The following is a 12868-nucleotide window of genomic DNA, read 5'->3' as shown; positions in this document are numbered from 1 at the left end:
GGAAACACTGTGGAACCAGGGATGTGGAATCCTGATTCTCAAAGAGCTTATATTAGTGTTAGAGATAAACAAGAAATAAAAATTGAAATAAAGCAACCACATATTATTTAAAAAACAGATGCCAAAGGACTATACGGCAAAGCTACAGTAATCAAAACATCATAGTGCTTGCACAAAAAGAGACACATAGATCAGTGGAACAGAACAGAGAGCCCAGAAATAAACCCTTGCACCTATGGTTAATCTACAACAAAGGAGGCAAGAATATACAATGGAGAAGACAGTCTCTTCAATAAGCGGCACTGGGAAAACTGAACAGTTATGTACAAAACAGTGAGATTTGAACATTCCCTTACACCATATACAAAAATAAACTCAAAATGATTTGAAGATCTCAATGTAAGACCTGATACCATAAAACGTCTAGAAGAGAACATAGGCAGAACACTCTTTGACATAAATCATAGCAGTGTTTTTTGGATCTGTCTCCTAAGGCAAAAGAAATAAAAGCACAAATAAACAAATGGGATTTAACCTACCACCTTTTGCACAGCAAAGGAAACCATCAACAAAATGAAAAGATCACCTATGGAATGGAAGAAAATGTTTGTAAATGATATGACTGACAAGGGGTTAATATCGAAAATTTATAAACGGTTCATGCAACGCAACAACAAAAAAACCCAACAACAACAAAGAACCCAATCAAAAAATGGGCAGGAGACCTGAATAGATATTTTTCCAAAGAAATCATAGAGATGGTGAACAGGCACATGAAAAGATGCTCAGTCAACATCACTAATCATCAGGGAAATGCAAATCAAAACAACCATGAGGTATTATCTCAGACCTGTCAGAATGGCTATTATCAAAAAGTCTACAAATAACAAATGTTGGCGACGATATGGAGAAAAGGAACGCTTGAACACTGTTGGTGGAAATGTAAATTGGTGCAGCCACTATGAAAACAGTATAGAGTTTTCCTCAAAAACCTGAAAATAGAACTACCATATGATCTAGCAATTCCACTCCTGGGTATATATCCAGAAAAAAATGAAAACACTAATTCGAAAAGATACATGCACCCCAATGTTCATAGCAGCAGTATTTACAATAGCCAAAATATGGAAGCAACCCAAGTGTCCATCAACACACGAACAGATAAAGAAGATGTGGTGTATACACACACACACACACATATGTATATATATATGTGTGTGTATGTAAAATGAAATATTACTCAGCCATAAAAAAAATTCTGCCATTTGCAGCAATGTGGATGGACCTAGAGAATATTATGTTTAGTAAAATGACTCAGAGAAAAACAAATACTGTATGGTATCACTTATATGTGGAATCTAAAAAATAATACAAATGAATGTTATAGCAAAACAGACTCACAGATATAGAAAACAAACCAGTGGTTACTAGTGGGGAGAGGAGCAAGTTTGGGGTATGGGATTAAGAGATACAAACTACTATGTATAAAGTAGATAAGCAACAAGGATATGTTGTGCAGCACAGGGAATTATAGCCATTATCCTATAATAACTTTTAATGGATTATAATCTGTAAAAATACTGAATCACCATGCTGTACACCTGAAACTAATATATTGATAACATTGTAAATCAAATATACCTCAAAAAGAGAAATGCTAAAGGAAATAGAGTTCAATAATATAGAATAGAGGTTAGCCTTGAGTAGAATGCTCAGAAAGAGTGACCTGAGGAAGTGCCTCAAAGCTGGAGAATGAAAAGAAACATGACAAGTGCTCTGAGAATTGCATTTACAGGAAGGCACCATCCTTTACAAAAGTTACATTTGTTTCCAGCCAGGCTAACTTTTTCTCTTCCCTTTTCAGTATCATCTCCCTCCTGATCATTTCTGGTACAATATTCACACCAAAATCGGTTCTCAGGGAAAAAGATGTGAAACTTCTTCCAGAAATATTAGAATTTTAATAGGGATCAAAACCCCTGTTCATCACAATGGAAAGAAATAATGTTCTAAAACTAACGTTTCTGGCATTATGTGCTTAGTACACTTTGGGGACCTGTGGGTGGGGTGGGAGGAACTGTCTTGGCCACCCAGAAATGAGGCCAAAGAGGCAATAACTAAAGGTCGGCCTTGTTGACAATTTCTTTTTTCTAATATTTATTTATTTGGTTGCACCAGGTCTTAGTTGTGGCACGTGGGCTCCTTAGTTGTGGCATGTGAACTCTTAGTTGCTGCATGCATGTGGGGTCTAGTTCCCTGACCAGGGATCAAACCGAGGCCTCCTGCATTGGGAGCCTGGAGTCTTATCCACTGCGCCACCAGGGAAGTCCTGACAATTTCTTGAAGATAGGTTTTTTTTCCCCTTGGGCTATGAGCAGGATAGTTAAAAAACAAAAAACAAAAACAAGAACAAAAACATGCCCAGGAACAAATGGAGAGTGGAGTCAGGTGTGTTTATGATCTGGGTTTTACTGAAAAGGAAGAGTGGAGATGGAAACAGACATGGTTGTTTTCATAATAGGGAAGGACAAATCTGACTCCATATTGGATCCATTTCTTTTACTTTAACCTTTGTATTCTATTTCTTCTGCTACAAGTTAATCACTAAAGGGATGTTGCCTGTAGCTTAAAGTATACATAATGGCCCTTCTCCGGGACCCCTGCCTCCCAGGCCTGAGCCTTAAGCTAAAATACCTGTATTTAAGTACAGCATTTATGAGGTTAGTTGAAATTTCAGAGATGAGAACAAAGCATTCACTTCTGTGTTTATTTCCATGAACTGTAGGTGCTGAATTCACTTAAGTGATCATAGAACCTTTTTGGGGTTCATCAATTTGTTCAATATCAGAATTGACAACTAAACATGATTTTTACAGATCAATAGGCCAAAACACATATGTGACAGTTTTGTCAGATGTTGAACTATTGTCTCTCAGGTCAAAATATCTACGCTTCTCTCTTTTTATTTTGTGATGCTGCCTATGAGACTCTGAAAATTACATTCCTCCTTTACCAGCTGGTTCTGTGTTAGATTCTACCATCTGGGTGCTAGAGGAAGGCCGTGAGGCAGAGGGAAAAAGAAGGAACTGGTCCCCTCTCCTTTAGTTTGCTGTTCTTACCAGTGTTGCCACACAAATGGCCCTTTACCTGTGTACCTGTAATTGGTACCCGTAGCGTTCGGTTACCACTTCCAGATTTTCCCATACTCTGAAACATGTCAGTGAGGCAGGAGATAGATGGGCCCCTGGGGCAAACAGTTGGAGTTTCTTCTCTGTGGACCTATACTCCAGGAGGAAAATAGTAGGACAATCGAGGGAGGTGGCTGGGCCCTGCCCAGATAGAAGATAAGAGACCGAGTATTTCTTATTCTCGAAGTCAGGAGACCTCCCCAACTACACATGTGCAGAAAAGCTCCTTGGAGTTCAAAAAGGGAGGGGGCACCACTCCATAGTAAGTGATGCTAACGACCCATAGGCCTCTTGAGTAGAATTCATCTTGGCTAAGAGATGCAAGCGCACATGGGAGGACCCTGAGATATACCAAATACGGACTCTGAACCAGGCAAATCAAAATGATTGGCCAAAGGAAACCCGAAGAAATGCCCCATATGAGTGATTTAAACTGCCACGAGGGTGCGACTCTCTCTGAGCCCACCCGTACTGGTACTGTACTCTGTTTTCTTTTTCCTCCTAATAAACACTGTACTTGTTTCACTACTTTCCATCCTTGCGGGAATTCTTTTTCCACAAAGCCAAAGAGCCACGGCCTTGTCTCTGACCAGTGGTCTAGGGGCTAGAATTTGCTACTCTCACTGCTGTGACCCAACCTCAATCACCGGCAGGGACTGAAACCCTGCTTCAAGCTGCTGCAAGCCGAGGCCACCTGAGGTCATCAGCACACACTGGAGGCACCTGTGCTTAGAGGACTGATCGCGATCCTTAGGGTTCTTCTTCCAATCTCAAAAGGTACCAACAAAGTAGGGCAACATTGCTTCCTTTCCCATTAATATATGCACTACTACTACATATGATTTGATTTACGTAGGACATAAATCCTACGTATGTGGTTTCATACAAATATATCACAGAATGCATTAATACAAGCATGTGTTGATAGTCTTGATAGCACATAATACATATTATTTACCATATTTAATTATGCATAATATTGTCTCCATGAATATTCTTTACTAACGGTTATTCATGCATTTACACAGGGCATTGAATCCTTAGCTATAAGTAGTGTGTCCTACTAATTAAACCTCTGTCAACATTCAAGTCACTTATGCAGAGGTCTGGGTTCCAGTTCTGCAGGAGCCCTCCTCCAAATCTCTATATTCTGATAACCCAATATCTTCCCTTCATTTCTCCAGCAATTACTCTACTTGTGTTACCTTAGTTTCCTTTTGCCTTCTTTTGGTCTGCCAGTGTCTATTTAGCCATTTCTCTCTACTGAATTCTCTCTGTTGAAATAACTGGATGGTTTCTGTTTCCTCACTGAACTCTGACCGATACAACAACATATAATGAGTCTAGGACATCTTCTAAATACATCAGACCATATCCCAAACCATACTGTATAGTTTCTTATATTTACAATGTTTAAAACATTCAGTAATTAGCAGTTAGAAAACTTCTTGGAAACAAGGGTGGATTTAGAAGTTACTGGTTTCAGTTCAATACTTCTTATTGAAGGCAGTTGAAAATAGAGCTCTCTCTACTTTGGTGCATGATATGCATTTTGTTTCAATTTACCAGAAGTGTTGATGAGAGGACAGAATGGATTTTATTTTCTTAGCAACTAGAATGCAGGAATAATTAATATAAAAATGAGGAATTATTTTAAAGTGAGTAACTATTGTCAATATGGTGAGCATATACAATTTCTTATGATTGGTCCTATATTTTGAATGATTTTAAATTCTAGGTGAAAATTGATACTTAAGTAGCTTTACCTTAACCCAATCTAAAAGAGATTCAACGTGCTCCATAGTTTTGTAAAACCTAATAGATCACTCCTTTGCAAACTCTTTCAACTCAAAAGAAAACCCAAAAAAACTTTATCCCAAATTTCCCCTCCAGCTACTCATTTTTTAATGCAAAATACCTCACATGACATGGTTTACTCCTGATCTGCAATTTCTGATCTCACCCTCTTTCTCAATTAAAACCATTTTACAACAAGTGTTGCCTCTACCACCCCACAGAGTGCTCACTGCTTTCTCTTGTCAAGATCTCTTATCTTTAAGATCTCTTATCTCTTGTCCTGATGGATGTTATCCATCTGATGGACTTAGTTCTCAGTCCTTACCTTATTTGAGATTCTAGCAGCAACATACATGGTGGATCACTGCCTTCTTCTTGAAACAATTTCTTTACTTTCTCAACACCACATTTTCTTACTTATCCTTGACTCTTCTCCTTGTCCTATACAGCATATCCAATCTCTCAGTAAACTGACTTCAAATTATATCCAGGATCCAACTACTTCTCCACACTTCAAAACTTCCACTACCACACACTCTGGGCTCACCTAGATTTTAACAGCTCTCTCTGTTTCTATAGCTGGACCTTGAAGTCTATATTTTTAACACAGCAGCCAGAATGACCATTTATAATGGGAGATAGATTATGATTCTTCCGTTGCTTCCTTATTCAGGGTAAAAGGCAAAGTGTTTGAGGTGGACTGTAGGTCTTATATGTAATGAACCCCCATTACCTTTCCTCTTTTACTACTCTCCTGTCACTCACCTTTCTAGAAACGTAGAAAGAAATTGCTTCACACATTTTAGGCATGCTCCTATCTTTTGGGTCTTGGCTTTTCCTTCTGCCTGGGATGCTCTTCCCCAACATATCCACTTGGATCGCTCCCTCACCTGTTGGAAGTTCTTTTATCACCTTTACTATGAGGCATATGCTGATCTATTTGATACTGTTATGTGCCCAACCCGCCTGCTCTCCAAATAACACACCAGATCCCTTTTATCCTACATCTTCCTTTGCCACAGTGTTTTTCACTTTTTTTCTAACATACTACATAATCTCTGTATATTTTATTTATATATTATAAGTTAGTCTTCTACCACAATTTAAGCTCCATTGATCAGAAGTCTTTGTTTTGTTCTCTGATTTATACCAGGTGTGAACAACACAATAAGCTTGGCATTCAGTAAATATTCAATAAATATTTGTTAAGTGAATGTAGAAGTTTATGTAACCACCCACTACTCCCTGACAAGTCTCTGCATTCCTTAAACAACTTCCTCCTGTTCTATGGGGGAAATAGCAATGTGCCTATTTACTTTACGCTTTTAATCCCTAAAACTCTTCCCTCAGCCAACTGGATTGGAAAAGTATGCCAAAGCTCCATTAAATCCAAAGCTCCACTAAATCCAAATATAATCCTATATATTTGGTATACCCTTCCCTGACCCCCATTAATTTGACATAATCTCCTGTTCCTAATTTGAAAAACCAACATGGACCAGTGGAAAAAAGTCCAGGAATGAACATCAGAAGACTCTCTGCTCTGGGTCATGTTACCACATAGCTGTGTAACCCTGGGCTGAACTTTTTTTTATTAGCATCTTTATTAGAGTATAGTTTCTTTACAATGGTGTGTCAGTTTCTGCTTTATAACAAAGTGAATCAGTTATACACATACATATGTTCCCATATCTCTTTCCTCTTGCGTCTCCCTCTCTCCCACCCTCCCTATCCCACCCCTCTTGGTGATCACAAAGCACCGAGCTGATCTCCCTGTGCTATGCGGCTGCTTCCCACTAGCTATCTATTTTATGTTTGGTAGTGTATATATGTCCATTCCACTCTCTCACTTTGTCCCAGCTTACCCTTTCCCCTCCCCGTATCCTCAAGTCCATTCTCTAGTAGGTCTGCATCTTTATTCCCGTCTTGCGCCTAGGTTCTTCTGATCATTTTCTTTTTTTTTTTTTTTTTTAGATATATGTGTTAGTATACAGTATTTGTTTTTCTCTTTCTGACTTACTTCACTCTGTATGACAGTCTCTAGGTCCATCCACCTCACTACAAATAACTCAGTTTCATTCCTTTTTATGGCTGAGTAATATTCCATTGTATATATGTACCACATCTTCTTTATCCATTCATCTGCTGATGGACACTTAGGTTGCTTCCATTTCCTGGCTATTGTAAATAGAACTGCAATGAACATTTTGGTACATGACTTTTTTGTGTGTGTGTGGTACATGGGCCTCCCACTGTTGTGGCCTCTCCCATTGTGGAGCACAGGCTCCAGACACGCAGGCTCAGCGGCCATGGCTCACAGGCCCAGCCGCTCTGCGGCATGTGGGATCTTCCCGGACCGGGGCACAAACCCATGTCCCCTGCATCGGCTGGCGGACTCTCAACCACTGCGCCACCAGGGAAGCCCTACATGACTCTTTTTGAATTATGGTTTTCTCAGGGTATATGCCCAGTAGTGGGATTGCTGGGTCGTATGGTAGTTCTATTTTTAGTTTTCTAAGGAACCTCCATACTGTTCTCCATAGTGGCTGTATCAATTTACATTCCCACCAATAGTGTTAGAGGGTTCCCTTTTCTCCACGCCCTCTCTAGCATTTACTGTTGTAGATTTTTTGATGATGGCCATTCTGACCAGTGTGAGATGATATCTCATTGTAGTTTTGATTTGCATTTCTCTAATGATTAATGATGTTGAGCATTCTTTCATGTGTTTGTTGGCAATCTATATATCTTCTTTGGAGAAATGTCTATTTAGGTCTTCTGCCTATTTCTGGATTGGGTTGTTTGTGTTTTTGATATTGAGCTGCATGAGCTACTTGTAAATATTGGAGATTAATCCTTTGTCAGTTGCTTCATTTGCAAATATTTTCTCCCATTCTGAGGGTTGTCTTTTCGTCTTGTTTATGGTTTCCTTTGCTGTGCAAAAGCTTTTAAGTTTCTTTAGGTCCCATTTGTTTATTTTTGTTTTTATTTCCATTTCTCTAGGAGGTGGGTCAAAAAGGATCTTGCTGTGATTTATGTCATAGAGTGTTCTGCCTATGTTTTCCTCTAAGAGTTTGATTGTGTCTGGCCTTACATTTAGGTCTTTAATCCATTTTGAGTTTACTTTTGTGTATGGTGTTAGGGAGTGTTCTAATTTCATTCTTTTACATGTAGCTGTTCAGTTTTCCCAGCACCACTTATTGAAGAGGCTGTCTTTTCTCCACTGTATATTCTTTTACCATTGCCACAAAAAGAATAAAATATCTAGGAATAAACCTACCTGATGAGACAAAAGACCTGTATGCAGAAAATTATAAGACAGTGATGAAAGAAATTAAAGATGATACCAACAGATGGAGAGATATACCATTTTCTTGGATTGGAAGAATCAACACTGTGAAAATGACAATACTGCCCAAAGCAATCTACAGATTCAACGCAATCCCTATCAAACTACCACTGGCATTTTTCACAGAACTAGAACAAAAAATTTCACAATTTGTATGGAAACAGAAAAGACCCCGAATAGCCAAAGCAATCTTGAGAAAGAAAAATGGAGCTGGAGGAATCAGGCTCCCTGACTTCAGATTATACTACAGAGCTACAGTAATGAAGACAGTGTGGTACTGGCACAAGAACAGAAGTATAGATCAATGGAACAGGATAGAAAGCCCAGAGATAAACCCACGCACATATGGTCACCTTATCTTTGATAAAGGAGGCTGGGCTGAACTCTTAACATCTGAGCCTGCTTCCTCATTTTTTTAATGAACCAGTGGTACAATCTGATCTGTAAAATTTCTTTGGATTCTAATGTAATACGACTGTAATTATAATTTAAGCACAATGTTTATAGTGTATATTTATGTAAAATGCACACCTTATAAACTGGTGTTGTTTTACCACTAATTAAATCTCATATTGTTTTTAACATCATATAGATAAGTCAGAAGTCCATTTATTTACTTTTTATCTCCTCAACTATACTGTAAGTTATTGGAGATACTGATTCTGTCCTCTTTGTTTCCACACTACTAGGAATAGTAACAATAACATAACAGGAGCACAGCCTAATATTTATATAAGCCAGAGACCCTTCTAACCATTTCACATTTAATTCTCAAGGCCAGCTTGAGAGGTAGATACTATTATCATCTTCATCAGACCATTTTACAAACTAAGAACCTGTGACCCAGAGAATTTAAGTAGTTGATGGATACTGAACATAACGGTAGATTTGAACCCTGGCATTCAGGTTCTAGAGTTCAAGCTCTTGATCACAACACACTGCTCCTTATCTAACTCTCAGTACATATCAATTATTTAGGTAAGAGGAAGGCAGAGATCAGAACAAATGAATAAGTAGGTACCTTTTTGATTATAAAATGTTTGAATTTGAATAGATTAATATCTGGTTTCCTGAAGGAGAGTTCATCTCCTGTGTACACAAGTCAATATTGTTGCTACAGAATGTTTCTGCTGGGTACTGGCAGTTGCAACATTGTCTTGATCACTAAATTCAAGATACATATTTGGGGGCATAAGGTATGATGCTTCTTACCATTTCCCATTGGCAAAGTTCAGGGTAACACGGCTTTTCCATGGCTGCATCAGGGAAAAGAAATTTGGATGCATAACTACATCCAAAAATCAACATTAACAAGAGAGGCTTCCCGAAGACAGTTCCATTTCCAAATTAGTATGTGGAAGCCAAAGGAAGACCCTGCTGTTCTTTCCAGCTCTGCGCCCTGGTAGCAACCATTCAGCAGCAGTGAAAACATACTGGAGCAACGTGTTAGAAAAAAAAAAAAAACGATCCCTGAGAAGAATCATTGTTTTTTTCTGGATTTGCAAACAAAACAGACTACCAAATACATGCCAAATGAAAGTTATGTTTTATATGTGCATTTTTTTTACCCTTTAGAAACTGCTTTCCGTAAAATTATTGGCAAAGAAATAAAACAATTATATTCATGCAGGTGAAACTGAAGAGTGGAAATACTAAACTTAGGCCACGAAAATAGACTTTTGCCTGAATACCCTGACAAGATATAACTATTTGATGTATCTGTATTGAGAGAAGTTATTTCAAGCGATCAGTTGAAAAGTATATTTTATATTCGATTATATTTGGTTGTTATTATACAACAGCCTGCATGCTAGATATATACTGACTTTACTATCAATTATCTGCCCATTTCTCACTTTTTTTCTTACTGCCTAACCTTATGAAACAGTAACTCTAATCCTACTCACTATTTTCCTTTCACCGGTTTCCTCTTATTTATCCTTTGATTTACTTGGTATCTCAACATTTTCCCTAGCTTTTGGAATACCTGCCACTTTTTTATTGTTTTTGTTTGTTTGTTTACTAGCATGGGGTACTAGAAAGTGCATGGGCTTAGGGAGAGAACCAAATTCATTGCAAGTGCTAACTCTGCCACTTTAGAACTTAGAGAATGGGTATAAGCTTTGGATTTCTCCTTATAAAAGGACAACGGCCATTTCAGGATTTGTTGTGACGATCATGTGAGGTAGAATATATCAAGTCCCCAATATCTGTCACAGAGTGCCCCTTAGTATGCTAGCTCTGTTCTTTCTAATTGTTGTTTTTCATGAAACAACATTGCCTTGATTGATATTCTATTCCTTTTGCAGTCCTTAGAGTTCTTTCCAGGGTTTATCTCCGATCTCCTTCAACAGTCATTCCAAATAGATTCAATTCATCTTCCTTAAGATACAATCTTATTATTCATCTATTTTAAACTATTTTTGTAAACTTTCACCATTTTGAGTATACTTATTGTGACTTCTCATTGGAGATGGCAAGAAGCGGGTTGAACAAGGAGTGGACAGTACTAATACTATAATAAGAGACAAATACACATATATGTATAGATTATAATAAAAGCTATAAAGGAAATAAACAAAACTATATGGTAAAGAGTAATAAGTATTAAATTTAGACTCAGATATAAAAGATAATAAAAGCATCAAGCTGGGATAGGAAAAACCTAAAGTACAAAGACCCTACAAATTTAGAGAACTTGACTATTCAAGCAATGTAAATATAGGGCAAGAAGGAAGAGCTGAGTTTGGAGAGGTAGGTAGAAGCCAGATCATGGGAGGTGTAATAAGCTATGGTAAGAAGTTAGGGTTGAAACTCATTGAAGGATTTCTTCTCAGGGAGTGCCATGATCTGATTTTTAAATGATCTCCCTGGCTACTATGTGGATAACCAAGTAGATAGATAGAAAGATAGAAAGATAGATAGATAGATGGATGTAACAGATTATAGAGTGGGTTTATACACAGGGCACTCTTTATATCCTCAATGCTTTATCACATACTTGGTACCCAATGTGTATTAATGAATGAGTCAGGAAATAATGTGAGTACGTGAGATTGTGTGTGTGTGTATGTGCATCTATGTGTATGTATGTAGATAAGACTGAAATCACATACTTGAGTGGATTTTTATGGAAAACTGTGACTTTTCCCCTCTTACTTTATAATTTCTCTATTTTATGATTCTCACAGAGTGGTATGTGAATTTTTTGTGGAGATCAAAGACCAGAGTAATAAAGGGACTTCTGGGGAGATAAAGGTAGCAAAGAGAAGGCTGGCCTCTCTGCTGTCAACAGTCCCACACTTCGGAGCTGAAAACAGCAAGGAGGAGCCCGTGATGAGAAGGACAAACTTCTACACTGACTCCTCAGAGAAGTGCCGGGTAATTCCTCTGGCAGAGGAAGCTGAACGCTGGTGGGAGAAAGGCGTCCACTGCTCGCTCTCTTCCTTGCTGAATCCTACCTTCACTTATCCCTCTTTTGTCTCTCAGCTTATACCTCTAAGGAATACGTTTTGAAAACTAATAGATTCCAGTTAAGGCTCATTTCCACTCTAAAATTCTCTTTCTCTTACCTTTATTATAGTTCATTTTTTTTCTAACACTTGAATCTAATATTGACAATCGATTATTTTGACCATGTAGATAAATGCCTACTGCCTAATGCCAAACTCACACATAGACACATAATTTATGTTTGTGCCTGCTACTGATAAAAATGAGAGGAACATGTTATAGTGAACAAAGCACTAGAGAGTACACATATTTAGAAAAATAGAGTTTAGAGCTTGTATAAAACAAGGGTACAAATAATAAAGCATGGTTTACAATAGCACAGAAGAGTATTTACCAGGAGAACAATCTCATTGTATGATCAGTTCTGACCATTCTAGAGAAGAATCAACAATGTCTCTTCATTGTTAGAAGTGCAAAAACTTCACAAAGAAAGCAAAAGTAAAATGGAAGGGCTTCCCTGGTGGCACAGTGGTTGAGAGTCCGCCTGCCAATGCAGGGGACATGGGTTCGTGCCCCGGTCCGGGAAGATCCCACGTGCTGCGGGGCGGCTGGGCCCGTGAGCCATGGCTGCTGAGCCTGCGCGTCCGGAGCCTGTGCTCCGCAACGGGAGAGGCCACAGCAGTGAGAGGCCTGCGTACCGCAAAAAAAAAAAAAGTAAAATGGAAGGTGTCTAGGATGTTTTCAAAGCACATATATACTGGGAAAGGGGGAAAAAAAGGAGGAAGATCAAAACAGCATAGAGCAAAATGATAAAGAAAAGAAAAACTGAATGGTCCTAAAAGGAACCTCAGGAATCAGCTTAACTTATTTACTAGAGAAGACAACGGAAGTCCACACACGGAGGGGAGGTGAGCCTGGATTCCTCCCTTACGGGCACTGGGCTTTGGGAGTGTAACAGGAGAGACCTCTCAACTTGGGCACTATTGACTTTTGGGGCCAAATACATCCTTGTTTGGCAGGGAGGAAGGTTTTTCCTGTATTTTATGGGATATTTAACAGTATCTTTGTCCTCCATCCTCTG

The 12868-nt window shown here is 38.5% G+C and overlaps 1 protein-coding gene across 1 annotated transcript in view; it reads right to left on the bottom strand.

The window, feature by feature from the left end:
* Window positions 1–12868, bottom strand: part of CNTNAP2 (contactin associated protein like 2) — a 2079227-nt gene that overhangs the window by 1144514 nt on the left and 921845 nt on the right. The gene's annotated exons all lie outside the window — the stretch shown is intronic.

Source organism: Monodon monoceros, unplaced genomic scaffold, assembly GCF_005190385.1.
Source record: "Monodon monoceros isolate NGI ecotype Baffin Bay Population unplaced genomic scaffold, NGI_Narwhal_1 Super_Scaffold_2, whole genome shotgun sequence".
Classification (NCBI taxonomy): Eukaryota; Metazoa; Chordata; class Mammalia; order Artiodactyla; family Monodontidae; genus Monodon; species Monodon monoceros.
This window is presented reverse-complemented; position numbering and strand designations above follow the sequence as displayed.